The sequence below is a fragment of the Dermacentor albipictus genome, chromosome 4, assembly GCF_038994185.2.
Source record: "Dermacentor albipictus isolate Rhodes 1998 colony chromosome 4, USDA_Dalb.pri_finalv2, whole genome shotgun sequence".
In the NCBI taxonomy this organism is placed as follows: Eukaryota; Metazoa; Arthropoda; class Arachnida; order Ixodida; family Ixodidae; genus Dermacentor; species Dermacentor albipictus.
The window spans coordinates 120,479,724-120,493,753 of record NC_091824.1 but is presented as its reverse complement, the minus strand read 5'-3'; the positions used below and the strand labels follow the sequence as shown (position 1 = coordinate 120,493,753).

Below are 14,030 nucleotides of genomic sequence, written 5' to 3'. Positions count from 1 at the left end.
AGAGAAGGGGATTGCTGACCTGCATGCGCCGCCATATGCCAGCTTCTGAAACTGTGTAGCCAATATCAGTCGCCACGAAGTCAACTCACAAGCCGGAGTCATATTTTCGGTCGGAGCCATATCGTAAAATTCGCTCTCGTGGACACACGAGATAGCGCGATAACGTCCCGCAAAGCCCGCAGCGGACGCTACGCAGCTTTTGAAAAGCTGCTGGCGCACGTAAGATTACGTGCGTGCTCTTGCGTATTGCGCATGCGCACTGTCGCCTCCGCGGGCTTCCTGCGGTCGCATAGCTGTTGCGGACGCCCAGCTAAAACTGCCTATTGTTCGCAAGCATTCGTGGACACGATGTAGGATATTACGAATAAGCAGCTGCACAAATCGTGTGGACTTGAGATGTGTATGGGAGAAAATAACGAAGTGCTGAAACAAAAGGAAAGAAAAACAGATGCCGCATTTGCCGCAGAATATAGGCTTCATAAATGGAGCACAGCAAGAGCCGAGGGTATATTCCCGTGTACGACGTATCGAACAACGTAGCAGAACACGTAAAGTAGGTTGTGCTTCTTGCTTAAGCCGGGTACCGAAAAAGGCACTTTAACGAACAGGATGCAGATGATATCAAGAACGTGGCCACACCGTATAGACATCATTTCGGTATACATAACCCCAAAAGTATCAGCAGATAAGTCCCGCTGATGCAACTATAGAGACACGGAAAAATAGAAACGAGTTAACGTGACCTCACATAGACCTAAGACATCTAACGTGGTGGATTTGGACGAGGGATGCAAGAAACAAAAACGCGCACGGTGAGCGGCGACTATTAGAGTGATGCCAAATGGCCAACGGTCAAATGCCGTGTCGATACACTGCTGGCACCTCACTCCTCCAATCGGTCAGGCAGGCAAGCAGGCAGGCAGGAAGGCAGGCCGCCAGCTAGCTAGAGCTTGCAAGTCAGCGGCACGGCGCTGCCGAAGACAAAATGCTCTTCGCGGTTCGCTGACCCGCCAAAACTGAGCTGCCGTGCGGCTTGGCGTCACGAAGCCTCCTGATCCCTGACACGGGGCAAAGCCTCCTCCTTTCTCCGCGTTCCTTTCTTCCTGCTTGGCGAAGACGGTGCGCTGACGGTAATAATAAGGTAGTACCCAAGAACGTCAACAACAGAGGAAAATGCCCGTCACGCAAATAAAAGTAATATTAAGGAAGCTCCGCAGGGCGTTACAATGCTTCAGAGGAGCCGGCTGAGAGTAGAGGCGATTTCTCTTGAGAAAAGGATTCTGTATGGCGTCCCGGGGCTTTCGTCAGAGCAGGTGAGGAAAGAAGAAAAAATAAAGGTCAATGTTCGCGCGAAGGTTACGCACTGTTTGCTGGACACGGAAGATACGCCCGCCTCTGTGACGCGCACTTTAGTATCAGCGAAAATGTGTCAGTCGTTTGTGACTGTGAGAAGGTAATGTAATATGATAAAACCGATGAGTGTGCTCCTACAGTTTGTATAGATAGAATAAGGAAAAAAGTCGCAGTTTCACCCGAAAGGCGAAGCATCGATTGTGACAGCAAATTAGTACACTCTAAGAAAAATCCCGGGAAAAACGGGAGTAACTGCGCCGTTAGTCCTAAAAAGGGCGCTTTCGTCCCTCAGAGGACTAACTGCATGAATGTGCGTGCCGTGTGCAAATTTCGGAGACTAAGTGTTTAGTCCCTGCTCGAAAAGAGAGCAATGGGAGGACGAACGGCAACAGTTACTCCCCAGGCACTTCGCTGTTTTCGTCCGTGTCATGGAGCGATGCGGCGAAAACGGTATTGTCAATAAATCGTGAATGGTTCGAAGTTCGTGCATTGTCTTTTGAACTACATGTAAAGCAGCACCTTGCCTCCCATCGTGAGAAAATTACCTGAAACTTAAAACTGGAATGTGAAGAGGCATGCCCTTCGTGCGCACCCCATAAGTGAAAGATACAAATTAAACGCGCAAGTCATTGATAGACGGCTAGATTTTCTTTGTCAATAGTACCTGAGTTCCTTCCGTTCCAAGGAGGTTGCGAACTGAAGCTGAACTGAAGTCTAGCTCAAACGGCACACGCTAAGGGAGAGAGCAATTGCCCTTCTCTGTCGTCTTCGGTGCCCCGTTTGAGCTCGCTACACGTATACATGGCGTATAGTGCCTCAGTTTAAATCACCCTAAGAATACTCGGGCTGATTTCTTTTCGAAGTCGCTCATGGTTGCAAGTACACTCAACGTGAGACTCTCGCTGCATAGCTTGCACAATATACGGAGTCACGTTTAAATTGCGGCACTTGCGTTTCCATGCTTAACATTGTCTAAATATCTCGTCTTGCCAACCAAGCGGCGTGGTGTAGTGGATAGAGTACTTGACTTGTGAGCGAGAGGACGTGAGTTCGATTCCAACCTACCCTCGGGCCCGTTTTTTTTTCAGCTCATTAATTTTTTTATTAGGGTATAAATGCTTAAATTAATTAATTCCACCCTTGCGGAGCATCGGAACGAATTACCGTTACTCCCTTGAGGACCATCGGGCAGGGGCAACTGTTAGTCCCCAAAGGAGTAAGTGCATGGGGAGTAACAGTTCATCCCATGTCAGTTCGTCCCCAAAAGGACTAATGGTTGTGGCAAATCAGTTAGTCCCCAAAAGGACTAACGTCCCTACCCCTTTTAGTCCTTTTTTTCTTAGAGTGTAGACAGCTATACGAAGTAAGGATAGTAGTTTGATCAACCGTATGAACTTGTAAACGTTCGCTTACTAATTAAATTAACAAGCATGGTGTCAAGCGCCCACTAGCAAACACGAACAAATCTCACTCGATGACTGCGGATACCCGCTGTCAAAACGCTGGAGTGAGGAAGCGAGGCAGCAGCAGCGAGCGAATCGAGCTTCGTGCTGCCTCTCACCACAACGCGAGCTAAGCGGCGAGAGCCCAGCGCACAAGAAGCTTTCAGCACCTGGCGTATCTGTCCCCACCGCAGATCGCTTTCAAGATAAGGCCCGCACAGCTGCGCCATACGCAGGCGCCGTTGCAGTTGAATGCACGCCCCCATCTCCTCCCTCCGTTCCCTCCGGCACCTTGCGCACGACGGAAGACGGCGCGCTTCCTCCCCGCTTTCCTCCATTGCTTGCGCAAGATTGAGGCACGATCGCTGGCTTACCGTCGCACGCTCTCAATCACACATATTGTATGCCGCGCCCAGCGACGATGTTATCGTCCTCGAACTTTATATGGAACATCACGATGACACCAATGGCAACGACAACGGAGGATATGCGCCTCAAGTGTCCATATATTTGCTATCGCAATAAAAGAAATCCAGCCGTGCTCTAGCTGTGGAGCCTCACTAATGGCGCAAAAATACAAGCGGCTCAGTAGTGTGGCAATATAAAAAGCACGATGCATTACAGCGAAAGCGATCGCGCATGTGTTTACTCCACGGTATTTACAATACTGGGTGTAGCGAAAGGGAGTGCCATCCACAGAACTTTTATAGTGAACACGAGTCTGCCGTGTCAATTATAGCACCGCAGCAGCCGTTACTGGGTATCCTAGAAATTAACATTCTATTACAATTCGTTATTGTTTGATTTCGCGATATAAATTACAAATTCAGCTAGAGGGCGTTGTGTTTAAGGCTATCCCTTTCGCTGCAAAAAGCTACCAAAGACATAAGTAGGGACGTTTCCAAACGTGATTTTCTGGATATAAGCACTCACTAACAAACTGCATGACGTCATTGCAAATTTCCCAGCGAAGCTACGGCGCACCCGCTTTTACGAAGCCCGCGTCATACTGACAACGCGAAGTCGGTAAGGATATAGCAAGCGTTCAAAGCCACCCCTGTTCCTCGGCGGTGCTTTTCAAAGAAACCGCGGCTGAAGCGGACACCACGTCTGACTCGTGGGTACTTCCAATTTTAAGGGAAACGTTTTATTAGTATTAATTGCAATCAATTTTAACTTTTGTTAATTAAATGTCATGGGAAAAATATTGCCCACGTGTATCGCGAAGATCTACGGGGCACTCATTCTAGTTTAATGGTGATTTCAACGCCTAAATACTAAGGTGCTTCCCCTAAATGTGGACAACCCTGTAGTTGTATCTTCACAGTGTCGACACCGTAGGAGTACTGCTTGTCGGGATAGTTGGTGAAACACGTCTATCAGAAGAAAATTTCAAATTAATACGCCTATATAGATGAAGTATAGACAGCGAAAGCGCCGACGCCTACTTTGCGGTTCGTTAAATTGCCGTCTCGACTTCACGAGCCGGGATGTCAGACCCTGGATTCACATTCAAGACAAACTCAACGTGCTTGCTGTCCTATACCGACACCAAAGCTATCGAAAATGTCAAAGCACGTAGATGGCCGTGGGGCATAATCCGTCACTGTCATGACCTCGCGTGCGGACATAGCGCGTCATGACAGAAAATATACTGGAAACCCGCGCCGAATATGTGACTGTCATGAGCTGCGTGTACTTTCCGCCTTTAGACTAAGTTCCCCGTGTGTCTTTTTTTATATATTAGCGCGCTCAGTATGATTTGCAACACGGGAGCACATCGCCGAACGAGTTTCGAGAATGTATAGCAGCAGTAACATACGAAAAATTGTTGAATTTCTTCTAATGGCAGAATGGCATCCCATTTGAAAAAAAAGAATGGCAACTGTAATTTTTCTCAGCCAAGAAAATTGGTAGATGCATACCATGTTGTAACTCATATTGAGAAGGACGGTACCTGCTCACACACAAACCGTCGCCACCAACGAGGTAAGAAATGAAATGCAGGGAATCAATCTTCCGTACAGTAATCTGCAAGTGATCGTTCTATTAGTGATAGGATGCTATAATTAGTGCTTGCAATGGTTATGAATTCTCTTGTCTGAAGCCTCAAATATGCGTAATCACGCTAAAGTTTACTTGCCGTAGCAAGTTATACTTAGTGTTTATCTTGGTACGTGTCACTGTGTCTGAAACCACTTGTGTGTCATATGACTAATCACGCAACAGAACAAAAAAACTCAGTGCCCTTCCACTCTGTGAAGAAGAGTGACCAGCGAAGCTGTGTATATGGGTCCCTTAATGGCGAACTGCACCTCTGCCGCGGGTCGGCCCGGCAGTGCACTATCTTCGGGATTTTTTTTCTACACGCGGACACGATAATGAAGAAAGTAGCCCTTAACAGCTTCGCTGTAAAAGGATGAGGAAAATACCCAAAAATGTTCATCAACACTTCGGAGGCAACAACTTTCATTGGTGGCAAATTGGTTTTCATTCACTCCTTAAGTTTTGTCCAATTTAATGACAGCTTATGCAATTTATTGAGAGTTGCGAGTAATTAAATGAGGTTGTCAGCGTAATGTGTGAATAGATAAAAGACTCTACTGGCGCATTATTTCGCAAGCCATGCGAAGAACCTCACAGCTTTCCTGGCACACCCTACGCAATAACCTCTCAGAACTCGGAATACTTGTTTCCTCGTCAGCGTACAATACTTATGTTTACGTGTGTTATTCCTTTATCTCCAGTATTCTTCGGGCTGCACTCGGCAAGCAGCCAGGCCAGAAAGAAAACGGGAAGCAGAAAGGCTAAAATGTAGTCGAATCGCCGATATAAATTCAAACCAAAAGAAACCTGTGCATATACGTATATGCAACGAATGGCAAAAAAAAAATGGAAAAAGAAATGTGAGAGACTGCCTTCGCTCTGGCCATCAAATGTCTGCAGCTGGCACGGTGCTTCCGGGAACACGCCGTAAGCGAATCGAACGTCTCTGCCCTCGCATCGATGGACCGCAAAGCTCGTTCGCCCCGCAGCTGTCAGCTGCTCGGGGCAGCCCATTGTGCGGCCGTACGAACGTCCGGGACCACTTCCAGCCAATTGGGAATCATGTTTCACTTCGCATGACTAACTCGTGCCTTAATAGGGCGTAACTGAGACACTCTGGCTCGCAGCAGTCGATACTTTTTTTTTTTTTTTTGACGAAGGGCCTGCATTTTATGGCCTTCTGTGACGTTTACGTTACGGAGCTGCCGTGACCTGCGGTGGCTGTCATGGCTGCGCGAATAGAGAGAGCTTGCAGAAAGCGTCGAAATATTGTATTAAGTATTTCATTTGCTAAGTACTGTATAGTTATGTTTCTTTTCCGTCATATATAACTTACACGTATTATTTTTGCTCCTCGTTTTCCTAATAGTATTGTGCGCGCTGCTCACTCGATGCCCTGGACAGACCTGTAAGGTATATCAAATAATAAATCTGCTTACAAGGCTGCTTGCGTGCGCCCTAAACTTTTAACCATTTTATCAGGTCTAATAAAATTAGTTGCTCTCATTTTTATTGTATGTATCTTTACGGAAGCTGTTACCGTTTACTAATTTGCATAATCGTGTTTCCATTCTGCTGCGTACCACAGCAGAATTTTTACAGTTTACATTACAGGTTTCATGTTGCTTCTCGTTCAACCCCCATTACTCAATGCACTGAACGGACCTGTAAAGTGTGTTGAATAATAAATCATAGTAATATTAAAATAGTTGTCGAAACCAAGAAATAGCTTCCCGGTAGACGTGCCGAGACAATGTCGTTGGAGACGCTTATTGGTCAGCTTTATTGATTGACGCTGTGAGGCGTGCGAGTGTTGTGACATCGCACTGCCGGTAGGATCAGCGTGAGCTTACAATCTGCACTGAAATATTTGCGAGCACACATACGGCGCGCTGGTGTCAACGTCGGCCCACCAAGTCGGCCCACCCTTCGACAGCACTAACCACGTCGTTGTCGGCCACACAGCCACTCACACATAGTAGAGGAAAGAGCGAAAGTAGAGCTTCTCTGCAAAAAAGTAAGTTCTCTCCGATAGGGTTCACTTCGCCATCCTTCGCCATACGCTGGTACCGGGGGGGGGGGGGGGGAGGGGGGGGGGAGGGGGGGGAGGGGGGATGCTTTCGGGAGGGAGGGAGGTGTGCAGGTAGCTGTGCGTGCGTGTTCGTGTGTGTGCATGTTTGTTTAGAGCTGCACTGCGTTAATCGAACCATTAGGCAATGAGAGAATTCTTAATTGCTGCTTCCATTTCTGTCTTTCTTCCAATTTACCTTTTTTGTGCGTTCGGTTCTTCATTTCCTTGCGTTTCATTCACTCCCGCACAAGAACGAACACAAACAGTCGCACTTTTTCTGCCTCAGCGTGGCCTGGTGGGTTCCACAAAGCGGCTGCGCATGCTTAAAGCTCTTCCTTTTGTAATTCAGAGACGACACCCCATGACTTCATCCCATTTTGTCTCGCATGACCCCCCCCACCGCATTCATATCTTTCCTAAAACACAAACATGTTCAATGGAATGACCCGCCCCAAGAAAGGCGCAAGGCTCGTGGAGCGCGGTCGCTATTATCTTGACCGTTTTCTGACAGCGCGGCACCTGTCATGTCGACGCGAAAGTGACGGCAGCTCTAACCGAAGAACTCCGTGACGAGTACATTTTGTTTCGTATGTGCTTATATAGGCGGCTTATCATTAGCAAAGGCAAATCCCTGTTTCATTTAATACAAGTTTGAATTCGGTCACTCGATTGGTTCCAAGCCCCATTTATTCGGTAAAATCCGGCACATAAGGGTTCGTAAGCTTTCATTATTCGGAAAATGGTACAGACAACAAGCGGAGCCATTACAGGAAGACCTTGAGCTGGAAGTTAATGGCTTACGCTTCGCACGCGTGGCACGGGTATATAAGCAACCAGACAATTCTTATGTCAGCGACACACGATTCAGGTCGGCCCACGAAGTGCCGTCCACATTATACGCGATCCAATTCCTCACTATGCGATAGAGTGTTGACCTTTGTCCCACACAGTATCAGTAATGTGTTGGACCACACACGTACGTCATAAAGCTTGTGACGAGTTTACACGTTTTAGCAAGCATTATCTACCACCGGACGTGCTTGTGGCGAAAAGCTGATAAAACACAGCTGAGTTAGGCAAGCTTAAAAAAAAAGAAGGAGGGGGGCGGGAAGCTGCCACACTATACAGTTAAGTGGTCATCTGTCCTCTTTCGTCACCAACATCATTCTTGAGTGCTTATTTCTTGACTAATTAGGAAAAATAATAAACAAATGAAACAAACAGCTTGGGTAACGTTAGTTGAGATACCCTATGCAAGGTGTCCCAGCTAACTTTAGCCAAGGTTTAAAAATTTGCGAATACCACGTTCCTGGCCAGAACCGAGGTAATGTTTACAGTGGCTTGGAGATACTCAAAACATTTCTTTTCATTCCCCTGATTAGATAATTAGCATTAATTATTAATCAACTTCTCAAATGTTATAATTGGATTAGAAGTGTCAATGAGAAAATTGTAGAGCAACATGAGAAACTCTCGATATAGTTTTCTCTTGTTCGACACGTGCTACATAAAAGTGTTTTCCGAGCCTAAAGGAAGCTCGCGAATACACGCAAAGTGCCTCGAGCGGGCGCAGCAATTGCGCGTGCATTTGCCGGCTTCTTTCACGCTCAGAAAAACACTTTCATGTAACGTATTGAGCAACATAAAGCTGCATCGTGATTATTTCATGTCGCTCTACAATTTTCTCATTGACACTTTTCATCTAATTATAATATTTGACAATATTATTAATGAATTAGGACTAATTATCTAATTAGGTGAAATGAAAAAGTAATTTGGGCGTCTCCAAGCGACGGCAGACATTACCTTGGTTCTGTTCAGCTACGTGGCCTTTGCATGTTTTTAAACCCTGGCTAAAGTTAGCTGGGACACCCTGCATATTGGCAGGTGCAGAATTCCTGTGACTGTGCTTTATGCTACTGCTATTCTTTCTTAAATTCCTAGTAACCATTATCTCGCCTGCAGGAGGACGTCCAGAATGAATGCCCTGTCTCTCGCTTTTAATGAACCCGTCAATACGCATTCCTTGCCATTCTGGAATAAACAGCTCGCCCATTCACCACCTCCGGACGTCGAATATAACTTACTGCAATCTGCTGGGCAAAGTAAACTCTGAAAAACATTTAAATAAGATACATGCAGGATGGTAGGAGAACCGCGAGACGGTGCTTGTGTTCTTTTCTTCATTTTTTTTTTCCATCGAAGCTGTTTATGGGGACCCTGTGCCGTCGTTGTCGGAGTTCGCTAAAACTATCATCATCAGCAATGGCTTGAACGTCGTCGTCATCATCCGCAGCTGGCTCCATTGCCACTCGCCATTCCAGCCTAGAATTTCACTTACGTCGTCGTAAGGGGAGACCGCGTTTACGGGGGTATGAGTAATTGCTTGAGGGGGTATGAGCTATCCATTGTCTCACGTGACGGACAAATTTAATTTTGAAGAATCGCAAGCGGCATTGCCGAGCGGATGCTGCAAACCACGCCACCGAGCAAACTCGAGACATCGAAAGCAAGCGACAACGACGCACTGCAGGCATACCGTCACTGACGCCGTTCTCTCCGTCGCAGCCGAACGTGTGTGTAACCTCATTCAGAAACACAAAGACGTCGTGCTGAGAGACAAATGATGTGCAGAGTACTGGACCAGTTGGACAATCGTCCACTATCAGAACTGAAAGCTTTAGGCCAATGCTCCGAAAGAACATCCGCGATGAAGGCCTTACTCGCGCTATTAAGGTTCTTGTGGTCCACGGGACTCTAAGAATGCCGCCCCCTACCGCTGTGTAGTGTACGCGCTTTGTTCGTGCTTGTCTTCCTTTCTTTCTATCTCCCCCTTCCACTCTGTTTCTCTTTTTATCCCCCTTAACCCTTCCCCCTGCGCAGGGTAGCCAACCGGAACTACCTCTGGTTAACCTCCCTGCCTTTCTCTGCATTATTTTCTCTCTCTCTCTCTCTCAAAGACGTCAATCGTCAAACCAATCCAACCAATCGTCAAAACGATTGCAGCGCCCGCATCTGCAGTGGTGAGCTTTGCGCCTAATACACGGAGTTTCGGATTAGTGGTTCCGCACATTCCATCCCAGCTACAACTATGGGAAGACCAGGAGTAGTGCGCATTCCTGAGGACAAAGGTGCCTACCGCGAGCGTCAGCGAGAGTTGGCTCGTGAATGGGCTCGTCGTCGTAGGGCCTACCTTACGCTCAAGAAGGAAAAAAAAAGAAAAACACTGAGCGAACCGCAAAAAAAAAAGAGAGAGAGAGCACTCCTAAAGCATGCTTACCACGCGAAGCATGCAAAAGCGAAAATGAGGTGAAAGAATGGCGAAATAAAAGATTTACTATATAGACTGCTTGCGAAGTCTGACTTTCATGGTGTAACACTCGGTCTAACTAACGCAGCTTCGCTGTTCGACCATCTTCACGGACTGGAAGGGGCGGTAATCTTTTTTACGCAGTTCCGTGGTGTGTGGTGAGCGTTCAAGATGCAGATGCAAACTGTACGCCTCCAAGCCGCGAACTGCGATTACGTTGCCAAGAAGCCGACAAACTAGAAGCAAGCTTCCTGTTCTCCTTCTTACGTCATCCCTTCAAATGCACGCCGTAACGCTGATGCGACGGTAGTCAGTTGCCTTGACCCCGTTCCTTGTAACCTGGCAATGCGCCGCAGTTCAAGCAACTATGCTACGCTGGCTGTTTATTTTTTCCGGTTTTCGATTTTCGCACGAATTCAAATCGCGGGCTGAAACAAATGTAGGGGACACGGGATGAGGTAAAGCATGTCCCATTTTGCCCGCTAACGCATGCGATGACATCACTCACAGGCCTAGTGAAAGAGAGCGGGAAAATTTATTAAGGAAAGGGTAGAAATGTTGGCCTGATGTAGACTCCTCTGGCCAGCAAAATTTTCCGTGAAGCTATGACGTCGTAGCATTACGATATGCCATCAAACAAAATTCTGCGTGTTCAAGAACAAAAGCTCGACGAATACGCTGAGATGACAATTTATTGCCACAAGCACTAGCTTGGTACGCAGTTGGGATGAAAATGTCACAGCCATCTGTATACGAAAGGACAAACGCCACATCCGGGAAAACATCAAAACGCGCACACTGAATCATTTTAAAACTTTTCTGCATTGCATCATTGCGCTACGGTGTAAACCCGCGCTTATAGTCTAGCTGATCGCTGAAAACAAAAGTAGATTACTACGAACTCAAAAAGTTGTCAACCAAAATTATCACCGTTAAGACAGAGGGACACTTCATGATCATTGAATTGATCGCTTCGGTGGTCTTCCAAGGTCGGCGATAGCCCTCAAAAGGGCGCTCATTCTCAGGGTGTTCAACACAACTACCGAGCGTGGCTGCTTGTAGCACAACTATCGATGACATCAAAAAGGCAAAAAGGCATGCAATTTGAATGTAAATTGTAACTTATCGCGTGTGTGTGCCACCTTGAGAACGTATTACTAGGCGCTTCTTTGTGTCTAATACCTAGTAATCACAATCGACTGTAGCGGGGCTAATAGGTGAGCCGCATGATCATTTCTCTGGCTGTAAGTCGGTGCCACGCGCTTCGTTACACATACAATCATTCTGTCGAGATAACCGGTGCTTCGCGTCCGTTGGGTAAGAATGACGAACAGCTTAAACAATTACAATTGCTTTGATCTGCCTCTTAGACACAGCGCCCTGTAATTATTATCCTTACGATTCCGCCAGGCAACAAATCCGAAAATTAAATAATAATGGAATAAAAGAAGGAGAGAAGGCCAACAAAATGAGCTTCACACACCCGATACTTCACACTGTGGAGGCATGGGAGAGCGCCGTCAGCCCCGCATAATCCAGCCTTGGGGGAGCACACAGTAGTGACCGTGGTGGCCCGGGTGTCGTGGTCGTCGCCGCCGCCGATGGGGGCGGCCCACGCAGTGCGGCGGACACAGCACCGGGTCGTCGCCTGCTGGGCTTCACACACGCGCCGTTGGCCGACCGCCGTCGTAGTCGCTGGCGCCGATCTCACGCCGATGAGCAACGGACGACCGCCGCGGCGCCCTCGGGCCTTCAAAGCACGACGCGGCCACCAACATATACGGCGACGACGATACTCCAAGAAAACGCGCGCGTGCGCGCGCGGATTCACCGCTCACGACGTCGAAGGCGAGAAGCCGAACGGCTCTCGCGCCGCCGTTGGTGCTGCTGCTGCTGCTGCCGCGATCTCCACCACTGCCGCCCCCCTCCGCCGCTATATCCCGGGGGCGCTCACTCCCTCACTGCTTCGCACTTGCGCCGAGCGCTCTGCTGTCCCCTGCGCGCGCGCGTGTGTGTGTGTGTCTGCTGCTGCGGCAACAGCACGGGGCGCCTTTGCTCCTGCGCCTCCTTCGGAGCTCTGCACTGCACCCGATGCGGCTGAGCGAAACTCCCCTCAGCAGCTGCGGCAACGGCCGAGCCGGCGGGGTTTCCTCGGAGCGCAGCGGCGGGACAACCACGGCAAGTCAGCCACGACGACGATGCTCAACGCACGGCCGACGACGACGGCGGTGGCGCCTGCTGCCATCGCCGTCGCCATTTTGGCCAGGCTCCAAAAAATTTGAGGCGAACCGACGAATGGAGTGAAGCCCGAGCGAGGGGACGCTGCAGTGCCGTCCGTGACGTGGCCCGGTCACGTGGGACCCCGGCGCAACCGACCCAGGGCGCGTGCGCGCCGCGCGCGCGAACCGCGGAGGAGGTTCGAGCTCCTGGCACGGAGAGGCTGCCCGTGTTCGCTGCCGCTCGCTGCGAAGCTAGGCCACTAGGTCAGAGGAACGATGCGCTGGTCACGCATGAAACGCCCAGAGGGCATCGAGAAGATTTCAGCCGGAGTCGAACCGAGTCTCGTCATCGCTGAAGAATCTCGCCGAAGAAAACGCTCTGCAATTTGATCCCTTAAAGTAAAACGGATGCCGCGGAAACTGCGAAGACGTGAACGTTGAAAGCTTCCGGTCGAAGAGTTGTAGCGATCACTGGCTTTCGACTTCTGGCAATCCTACACTCTATCAAACAGCCCACGCCGTTCAGCCGGAAACCCACGTTCTTCCTATAGGCTATCAGTCGGTTGCTTGTACAAAGCATGCTCGACGAATAAATCGTGCTCTAAAGACTGGGCGCTGACACTTCGGGTGCTCTTATCTCTTTTATCTCTCACACAGACACAAGCTGATATCGCAGCGGCAAGCCTACTTGAAACAATATAACTGAACGCACACCAACAACTTTTGCTTATTTCCCATCTTCTTGCATGTGCATGCGATGTTTCTTGGCAAGTTTGTAGGCGCAAAAAAGACACGGCTCAAAAGGAAGGTAAAACACGGGACTAGGTACTGTTTGTTTTTCTGAAAATTAAAAAAAAAATTAAATTATGGGGTTTTACGTGCCAAAACCACTTTCTGATTATGAGGCACGCCGTAGTGGAGGACTCCGGAAATTTCGACTACCTGAGGTTCTTTAACGTGCACCTAAATCTAAGTACACGGGTGTTTTCGCGTTTCGCCCCCATCGAAATGCGGCCGCCGTGGCCGGGATTCGATCCCGCGACCTCGTGCTCAGCAGCCTAACACCATAGCCACTGAGCAACCACGGCGGGTTTTCCTCAAAAAAAAAAAAATGTGAACGGCACTAGACAGGAGGACGAGGAAGTAGACAACACAATCATGCACAGCATGGATATTGGCTAACCAGGCTAAGTCAACACTTTTCTGTTCACTTCACAATGTAGGAAAAATAATTTAGGTGTTGACAGCCACCAGGCGCATAAACAGCGACAACTACACACAGGCTCGGCGTACGCCGTTATTAAGGCAAATGCCTCATATTCCCCATGAAGCAGTAAATCTGGCGAGCGTCCGGCGTTAACATCCGATGGCAATAAAGCCCACGTGACCAAGTGCTAACGTCACGTTCCCAGCACTGGATGCGCTGGACCTGCTGCGGCTCGTACTGCGAAATCCCACGGTGAACATCCATGGCGTCGGACGGACGCCGTAGCCCACACCCAAAAAATGACTTTGCCCAATTCGACAATTTTTACTCACGTTCAAAACCAACCCGGCCCGCTTCCAATATTGACTTGACCTGCCCCAAA

The 14,030-nt window shown here is 48.6% G+C and overlaps 1 protein-coding gene across 5 annotated transcripts in view; it reads right to left on the bottom strand.

Annotated features, from left to right (window-relative positions):
• Positions 1 to 14,030, bottom strand: part of LOC135916043 (unconventional myosin-Ia-like) — a 215,447-nt gene that overhangs the window by 164,272 nt on the left and 37,145 nt on the right. For 3 of the 5 annotated variants that reach the window (XM_065449256.1, XM_065449259.1, XM_065449260.1), the window contains exon 1: positions 11,706 to 13,052. The exons of 1 other annotated variant lie outside the window; for it this stretch is intronic. The gene's annotated coding sequence lies outside the window, so the exon portion shown is untranslated. Of the gene's footprint in view, positions 1 to 11,705; positions 13,054 to 14,030 lie in introns of those variants that run through there. One more of the 5 variants, XM_065449258.1, reaches the window with a different exon arrangement.